This window comes from Carassius auratus, chromosome 8, assembly GCF_003368295.1.
Source record: "Carassius auratus strain Wakin chromosome 8, ASM336829v1, whole genome shotgun sequence".
In the NCBI taxonomy this organism is placed as follows: domain Eukaryota; kingdom Metazoa; phylum Chordata; class Actinopteri; order Cypriniformes; family Cyprinidae; genus Carassius; species Carassius auratus.
Window position 1 is genome coordinate 7380389 of NC_039250.1, and position 10193 is coordinate 7390581.

The 10193-nt window shown below is 37.2% G+C and overlaps 1 pseudogene; it reads left to right on the plus strand.

The window, feature by feature from the left end:
• Positions 1–6278: 6278 nt before the first annotated feature.
• Positions 6279–8517, plus strand: LOC113106725 (N-acetyllactosaminide beta-1,3-N-acetylglucosaminyltransferase 3 pseudogene; annotated as a pseudogene).
• The last annotated feature ends 1676 nt before the right edge of the window (positions 8518–10193 follow it).

Here is a 10193-nt window from a genome sequence, read left to right on the forward strand (position 1 = left end):
ATAGACAGGAATGTCAATAAAAACAAATTAATAAAGTCGGTGTGGCCTCCATTCATAACATCCAATGCACTGAATGACAGTCTGTTTGCTCGCAGATAATAGCCAACCAGTGCAGTAAGTGTTGCAGCGTAATTTGCTAAATGTCCCGCCCCCTCCTCGCTCTCATTGGAGGAAATCGCGTTCAAAAAGAAGGAGCGTGACGCTGTAGAGTGGAGTTAACTTCTTTTTGCGTTATTTTTTGTAATGTATTAATTATTACGGGCTGTAATAAAAAAAAAAAAAAAAGTATTCCCTATACTAATTATACTAAATATGGTTCGAATAGCCTGTAACCTAGTAGGTTACATCTCCACTTTGAAGCTCTTTTGATTTTCTCCTTTTCCATCTCTCCAATCCTATTCTGCTGACAGGTGATTGGAGATGAGCTTTGTTTCCACTTTTGCTTCAGTTTGCTGATTTTTGTAAAATAGTTTATATTTTTGGCTTTTCAGATAAAAGAGTGGTTTCAGTTTAATATGTTGCAGGATCATTTATTGTTAAAAAAATAATTGATAAATAATATTGATGCTAATAAAGCTTAAAGAACGCCGAACAAGGCATGGAACACCTTTGTGTTTTACTGCTGCTGTTGACGTGTGTGTCAGGTTTACATTCAACAGAAGGTTGGGCATGGTTTGTAAATCTGTGTGGGCAAGAATAATAAATGCATATGTCTGATATGTTTGATAATCCTTGATAATGTTGCGTATTCCATCATAAAAATAAATGGAGTCAAGTGAGGTTAACTAAAGTTTGGGAGCAGGGCCACGCCTCAAACCTCCATACCCTCACACCGCTCTGCTAGTATCGTTCTCTCGAACACACCCTTCCCTCCCTTCTCATCCATTCAGCCAACCTTATCCCACATTATATTTCTATCAGGTTGTATCAGGGGGTCCTCATTGTCTGGCCTAAATATACGCTAGAGATGGTAGGCTACCCCCACCCTGAGTCTCCCTGAGCCATCAATTCAAGATGCCCTGATCAACCTGACCATCATCCCATTCCCTCGACCCTTTCATCCTCTTTCTACTCTTCCCCAGTTGAATAGCTGGTTTGTGGCGTTGTCCTAGCTAGTGAATACTAGTTTAACTGGATAACTTTGAGACCATATAAAATAAATAATTTTATAACTTAACATGTTATGTAATTATATAAAATGATTTCACTTTGGATTGTTATTCATTATATTTAAGGCTAAATAATAGAGTAATTTCATGTCAACTCAACCAGAAGACCCTGGTTTTTTTTTTTTTTTTTTCTTTGGTTAAGATTTCAAAAGGAAAGTTTAATAAGAATTATAATTCATCAATCTTGAATACATCTAGAGATGCAGGCATGCAAACTTTAGAAAAATATCTAGAGTACTCAGACAGGTATGTCCTATATGAAATTGTGTTATAGAAAATCACGAGATACATTTCTCTTTTCAATACTGTACTTCAGGTATTCCTCTTTAAAAGGAAAAAGTAGTGATGGTGAAATGAAGCTTTTCAGCACCGAGGCTTTCCGCTCAACTGTACTGTAAAAAAGGTTCATTTCTCGAAGCTTTTTAACAATTTACACACTAATGACATCTTGTGGTCAAAGATGGAAAAAGGTGCCTTTGCGTCCCAGATGGAGAAGGGTCTGTCTGCAGACTGCAAAATTACAGACGTGGCCAAAAGTTTTGAGAATTACATAAATATTAGTTTTCAAAAAGTTTGCTGCTAAACTGCTTTTAGATATTTGTTTCAGTTGTTTCTGTGATGTACTGAAATATAAATTACAAGCACTTCATACGTTTCAAAGGCTTTTATCGACAATTACATGACGTTTATGCAAAGAGTCAGTATTTGCAGTGTTGGCCCTTCTTGTTCAGGACCTCTGCAATTCGACTGAGCATGCTCTCAGTCAACTTCTGGGCCAAATCCTGACTGATAGCATCCCATTCTTTCATAATCACTTCTTGGAGTTTGTCAGAAATAGTGGGTTTTTGTTTGTCCACCCGCCATTTGAAGGATTGCACAAGTTCTCAATGGGATTAAGATCTGGGGAGTTTCCAGGCCACTGACCCAAAATTTCGACATTCTGGTCCCCGAGCCACTTAGTTATCACTTTTGCCTTATGGCACGGTGCTCCATCATGCTGGAAACTGCATTGTTCTTCACCAAACTGTTGTTGGATTGTTGGAAGAAGTTGCTATTGGAGGGTGTTTTGGTAACATTCTTTATTCATGGCTGTGTTTTTAGGCAGAATTGTGAGTGAGCCCACTCCTTTGGATGAGAAGCAACGCCACACATGAATGGTGTCGGGATGCTTTACTGTTGGCATGACACAGGACTGATGGTAGCATTCACCTTTTCTTCTCCGGACAAGCCTTTTTCCAGATGCCCCAAACAATCGGAAAGGGGGTCCATGGGAGAATATGACTTTGCCCCAGTCCTCAGCAGTCCATTCCCTATACTTTCTGCAGAAGATCAATTTCTCCCTGATGTTTTTTTTGGAGAGAAGTGGCTCCTTTGCTGCCCTTCTTGACACCAGGCCATCTTCCAAAAGTCTTTGCCTCACTGTGCGTGCAGATGGGCTCACACCTGCCTGCTGCCTTTCCTGAGCAAGCTCTGCACTGGTGGCACTCCGATCCCGCAGCTGAATCCTCTTTAGGAGACGATCCTGGCGCTTGCTGGACTTTCTTGGACGCCTTGAAGCCTTCTTTACAAGAATTGAACCTCTTTCCTTGAAGTTCTTGATGAACCTATAAATTGTTGATTTAGGTGCAATCTTAGTAGCCACAATATCTTTGCCTGTGAAGCCATTTTTATGCAACACAATGATGGCTGCACGTTTCTTTGCAGCTCAACATGGTTAACAATGGAAGAACAATGATTTCAAGCATCACCCTCCTTTTAACATGTCAAGTCTGCCATTCTAACCCAATCAGCCTGACATTATGATCTCCAGCCTTGTGCTCGTCAACATTCTCACCTGATGATTACTGAAATGATCTCAGCAGGTCCTTTAATGACATGAAATGCAGTGGAAAGTTTTTTTTCGGGATTAAGTAAATTTTCATGGCGAAGAAGGACTATGCAATTCATCTGATCACTCTTCATAACATTCTGGAGTATATGCAAATTGCTATTATAAAAACTTAAAGGTGCTGTAGGGAACTTTTGTAAAAAAATATTTTGTACATATTTATTAATTTTTTTTTTTTGTACATTTATTATTCATTATGTCCTGACAGTAGAATATGAGAAAATCTGTGAAAAAAATCAAGCTCCTCTGGCTCCTCCCAGTGGTCCTATTGCCATTTGCAGAAAGTCATGCGGTCCCGGTAAAAAACAACCAATCAGAGCTGCGGTCCGTAACTTTGTTTGTGTTCAAAATGTAGAAAAATGAACATAATAAGCGAGTACACCATGAATCCATTTTCCAAACCGTGTTTTTAGCTTGTCCTGAATCACAAGGGTGCACCTATAATAAGTGTTTATATTCGGACTATTTTAGATTGCTTCGGGGGTACCGTGGCGGAGTAACCCAGTACCTTTGAGATTCTTCATAGACATAAACAAAGAGAAGTAGTTCCGGCTACAATGTTCTTCCGCAAGACACAAGCAGTTCTGTTTATTAACTGCTAGAGCGTCAAAAGTTCCCTACTGCAGCTTTAAGCAGCAACTTTTCCAATTTCCAATATTTACGTAATTCTCAAAACTTTTGGCCACGACTGTAGACATGTCTATGGACTGCAAGACAGGGGCGTAACTTGGAAGTGGGCGTAACTTGACGAAAGAGGCTTAACTTGAAGTTGTCCAAATCACACAGAACCACACGAGATGTCAAACTAGATTTTGTCGGGCTGCGTTCGAAACCGCATACCCTTTAAATTAGGCACTTAATTTCAATAAGAACTAATTTAACCAGCGATAAAAAGAGTACATACTTTACAGCCTGAATGTGTATTTGTGTATGAAGCATTAATGCGATTTGGATATCATCATCCGCTATGTTGATCATGTGACCTACAAAGTTAAAAGGAGCGTAAAAACTTAAGATACGAGTGATCGGTTTAATTAATGTATTTTTAAGTATCTTGATAATGAAGATTTAAGTCTAGTCAATACTGTTAACTTAAGTTTTTAATATTTTTAACTCCACTAATTTGTTTTTTTTATAGAATTAGAATATTAGAGCTAGAATATTTTCTCAATTATTTTGTGAATTTATTTTTCTTGTATAGTATGTCATACTATGATGAAAACATTAAATATTTACTGTTTTATGGCGTTTTGATTGTTAGATACAACCGTCTTACCCTGATCTTTTATGTAATAAGTTTGTCAATAATAATAAAAGAGGTACAGGTGCACTACCCCCCTTATACCCCACTAACTCAACGGTCCAGTACGGTTTCTCTCAGCAATGTCTGCACACGTCAAACAGCTGCTCGAAGATCTCACCTTTGGAGAAGATTGATGATTTTATAGCTACAAAAAAAAAAATAATAATAATAATATAACCCCATAATGAATTGCATCTTTTGCCCACCCCAACACTTACATGCAAAAATAATGATAAATGCCAACCAATAATTATATACATTTTTTTCCTTAAAATTACATTTTAGTAAAAGCAGCAAAATGTATTTTCTGTCATGACGTCGCTATACATGAATATACACTTATGCAGTTGATGTAAATACATCAGTTTTTAGTCAAGCAATTAAAACATGAATGGATAAAATTTATATTTTATTTACTGACAAGAAACATGTCAAATGATTAAAATAATGTATAAAATGTTAGCATCACAATAAATGCATACGTGCAAGTCAACAACACATGAAACAACGCTTAATTCAAACTTACTGTTCTAACAATCATGTTTTACAGATGGGGAACCCCAAATCTTACTAACATCTCACCACTGTGCCAATTCTGCTGCTGCGTTGTGCTTCACTATCACTCTTCTCAATGGGGATGTTGTTGAGCAACAGGATGAAGACCGATGTCGGCTCTCTGAACCACACAACCTTGAAGCGAGAGCAGAACACGTGTAGACAATCTGGCTGCTGAAGTTTCTCTTCATCTTCAGTTCTCTCTTCACAGCAGTTCAGTCAGTGTACTGTTTGAGTAAATTAATTACTCCGGGATATTGGTTTGTTTTAACTCAGAGGAAGTGTCAGCCACATTAAAAAAAAAAAAAAAACTGCTTAAGTCATTTGTGGATTAATGCGTATTGGAGATGCTAACGGTTTAAAACGATTCAGTTCGATTTGGTGAACTGGTTCAAAACGATCCAGTTACGTCGAATGATTCATTCGTGTACCGGATATCACTAAACAGCCTTTTTTGGAACTCTCTCACAACAGACACGGAAGAGAAGACAATGCTGGATAAAGTCATAGTTTTTGCTATTTTTGGACCAAAAGGCATTTTCAATGCTTCAAAAAAAGTCTAACTGACCCTCTGATGTCACATGGACTACTTTGTTTTTCTTACCTTTCTGGACATGGACAGTATACCATAAACACAGCTTCAATGGAGGGACTGAGAGTTCTCAGGCTAAAAAGATCTTAAACTTTGTTCCGAAGATAAACGGAGGTCTCACTGGTTTGGAACGACATTAGGTTGAGTTATTAATGACAATTTTGATTGGGTGAACCAACCCTTTAACTACCCTAGAACTGGTTTTTCCACTTTGCAGCCTGGTACAAAACTGGTACAGTAGGTGTCATTGGGCTAAAATCAAATTACAAATAAATAACTAAACATACACAGCTTTAGCCTACATTTAAAAAAAAAAAAAAAAAGTTGGAAACGTTTGTGTACATTGAACATCTCGTTACAATCTAGTGTTTACAAAACAGTCGCAGTTAATTACTTTGTCATTTTGGTCAAGAAGTGTCTGCTAAATGCATTAAGATGAGTCATCACGAATCACGACATTGATAAGGGATTAGAAACAGTCACAAAGGAACATCAATAATAACAGTGCTCTTACATATCGTCATTGACGCGCACCAACTAAAACCACTCAGGAATCATTAGAACAAGTGATATTTAGCAGAAACCAAGCACTAACAGTCTACAGCTGACTGAAACTTCTGGCAGTGGCAATTTCCTCTTAATGCAATCGATGCCATGGCTGGTGAAATACTTGCAATGAACTTAAGTGAGTGTATGCTGCCGCGCACTGGAGAGAATAGGTAATGCTTCCAAATGAACTATAAACATACTTGATTCGTTGAGGGCCTTTTATACAGTCTCCCTGTTCAAACGCACCTGATATTCATCAGCTCATTAGTGAAGACTTCAAATGTGTGTCAGATAAGAGACACCAAAACCGTTCAGTGTTGGGGGTTCTCCAGGACCAGGATTGGGAACCACTGTCATCAGGTAATGAAAAGTTTGACACACTTGTGATCTTCATGCTTACTTGGGCCAAATACAGGAAATGTGCAAAGATGGCGAGTGTGGGGATTTGGACTGTGGAAAAGTTTAAGTAACAACAAATGTTTTTTTTTTTTTTTTTTTTCATTAAATGCCAGCAACTGCACCCACATACAAAATGACATAGCACAGAATTTGTTATGGATCCATGCCCAGATCCTTCCAGTTTACTGGGAATTTATTAACCTAATGTTAATATTTACCCTGTCCCCAAACTCTTTTTTTTCACTAAATGGCTTGTATGCAGAACATTGCAGCTGGAATGAATGTCCAAACTACATGCATACACTTTTATTTTTAAATGTGCCATTTAAAATTATTTTCTAATTATTATAAAATTTGTTGTACTGTGATGTACATTCATGTTCTTGACCAAGTTCAATACTCTTGTATTAAACAGGTGCAGAGATGAGGAGGAAAAACTTGCAGACGATAGTGTTACTTCTGACAGGTGTTGTGTGCCTGGTCATTATCATGACGAAAAACGACTTTGAAAATGACTTCACACTTAAGAGCAAAGACGTATATGAGATGCTCAGTCAACAAAAGGATTTGCCCAGTTTTGAAACTCTGCAGCCTTTGTCTTCACATTGTCATCAGAATATGTCTGCTTATAATGTGACTGGGTTTTCTACTCTGCCAAATCATATCCAAGACTTCCTGCTCTACCGACACTGTAGGAGTTTTCCCATGCTTCTTGATGTGCCTGATAAGTGTGGTGGACCGCAAAACTCTGCAGATGTCTTCCTTCTGCTGGTCATCAAGAGTTCTCCAGAGAATTACGATCGAAGAGAAGTTTTGCGGAAAACATGGGCTAAAGAAAGATTGCACAAAGGTGTGTGGATCCGCAGGGTCTTTATAACTGGAACGAGTAAAACTGGCTTTGAGAAGCGCCGGTTGAATAAACTATTGAAGCTGGAGAACCATGAGAACCAAGACATTTTACAGTGGGACTTCAATGATTCTTTCTTCAACCTCACACTGAAGCAGATTCTTTTCTTAGAGTGGATGGAAAGATGGTGCCCGCATGTCAGATTTCTTTTAAATGGAGATGATGACATCTTTGCCAATCCGTTTAACATGGTTGAGTATGTTCAAGGTCAGGAGGACAATGATGGAAGTAAACATCTCTTCGCTGGGCACCTCATCCAGAACAAGGGTCCTATCAGACAACATTCAAGCAAATATTTTGTCCCGGTGCAAGTACAAGAGTCTGAAAGGTATCCTCCATACTGTGGTGGAGGAGGCTTTCTTCTCTCCGGCTTCACGGCCAAAATAATCTACAACATGTCGCACTCTATAGATCTGCTGCCCATTGATGATGTTTATATGGGAATGTGTTTGGAAAAGGCTGGCCTCAAACCTATATCCCACTTTGGAGTGAGGACCGATGGTCTGGATATCCCCGCTGAAAACATTGACCAGTTCCACCCTTGCTTTTACAGAGACCTTATTTTAGTCCACCGATTTCTGCCGCACATGATTTTTGTGATGTGGAATGAGATACAAAACCCAAATCTGCAATGCGGAAGGACAAATTACATGTTCAAAAACTGGGTGTGGGGAAATATAACAGCGGATTAAGAATCCTTTTCTAAACATGGTGGAAATTCTGAAGTATTGTGTTGTTTCCAAAACTACTTTTTTTTATACAGTGCATATTAGAAACAAGAGTCCATATGCAGAGGTTTTTGTGTTTTTTTTTTTTAACACTTCTGTGTGTATTGAGTACAGTGCTGTATTCTAAGCAAGTACAAATAATAGGCTACTTATGAGCTTTAGGATACATCTGCTTTCATTGACTCTCTTTATGTAATGTTTTACGGTCCTTGTTTGGTGGAGAAAATGAATACTGTTACTGTCTCTGGTAGACCAACCTCACAGAGCAGGTATTCCAAAAGAACAGTCTTTATTATAAATCAAATTGTAAACAGACAGGAAAAACTCAGGAATCATCCAAACATGTAACATGGACAACAACTGAAAAAAATTAGATGAAACTCAGGGAAATAACACAGGGAATAATGGGATAATTAATGACAAAACAGCACCGAAAAAATGATTATTAAGCGTAATTCAATTTTGCTACTTTAATCCATTTAAATTTAGTTTTTGATTTTAATAAGTATAAATTGGTTTTATGCTAATTACATGTTTTACACAAGGCTACACCTAGCCTTGTGAATTAATTAAATTCAGTTTGAAAATATTAAGTTGATTCTGTGTGCATGTGCACAAATGCCTTATGTGGTTAAAAATGAGATCTAAATTGTTTTGGATGGGTAATCTTTAATCTTCTTAATTATTTGTTCTAGAGCAGTATTTTGGGTGGTGGGTAAGATAAGTTAGATGATTTTGTTGTGAAGTAAATACTACATAAAAGCAAAAGTAATTTCTACATTAATTTAGTTAAGGCAAGAATTAAAAAAATAATTAAATTCTATGTTAGTAACCTATTTAAGCTTGTAGAATTTAAAGTTGGAACTCATAAGTATATTTTACTTGGAACAGTTTGTTATGTTGTTTACAAGGATTCTTTAAGTAAATATCTAAGTTATGATCCCATTCACTTAAAAAAAATGACTCAATGGCTGCGTCCGAAATCTCATACTTAATGAGTTGGTACTTAATTTCAATAAGTAGCCTACTTACTTAACGAGCGCTAAAAGAGTTATGTCTATAGCCAAATCTCGTTGAGTACATATGAATGCGGTCCGCCATGTTTACGTTATCATGTGACCTGTGACGTTATTACAAGCGCAACAGCTTCAAAGATATGACTGACTGCGACAGGTTTAATATATACTAATCCAAATAGTTTGAAGTTGATGCAATTTGCTCCTTTTTGTGGTCTTGTTGAATACACAGATGCTCTTTTATTGTTATTGTTTAACCAATACATTTTGTGTTGTTTTTATATTTTAACTCTATTGAAATGACCCACACATTAATTAAACACCTCATAGCATCAGTAACATCACAACTCTACCTAGTACGGTTTTCCTCAGCGTTTGCGGTATTTGTAATATCTGCACAAGTGAGACATGTATCAGCGGCTTGAAGATCTCGCCTTTGGAGAAGACTCTTGATTTTACACTTGAAAAATGTAAGTATTACTACTTAAAAATTAAGATTACCTCAGAAAGCATTTCTAGCCCACTCCAACACTTATCAACAATAATAATGATAAATGGTGACTAATAATAGTTATATATTTATTGTAAAACAAACAAATTGTAATTAGTATTTTTTTCATATGCCATGCATGACTTCACACTAGACAAATGCAGCCAAGATGAATACATCTAAATATTCAGTCAAGTAATGAATGAATGCATGAGTTGTTGAAAAAAACAAAATTCTACATTTTCTTTACTGACAACAACAGGAGGCATGAATAAACAAACAAAAAAAAAAACATCACAATAAATAAATACAAGTCAACAACAGATGAAACAAAGCTAAATTCAAACACTCTGAATTTCTAAAAGTGTGCAGATGGTGAACCCACATCCATCCATCAGGTCCCTCACTGCTGCAGTCATACTGAATCAGATCATGATGAGAGAGGGACATTGAGTCCTTGTCTGAGTGCACAGGGAGTATGAGGAAGACCAGGATTAAGACACAACACAAAACGAAGCCTGACTTTCAGATTCTTTATGACATTTTTTGATGATGCTTTAGAAGCTTCTTTATTGACTGATGTTGTATGAACAGAAA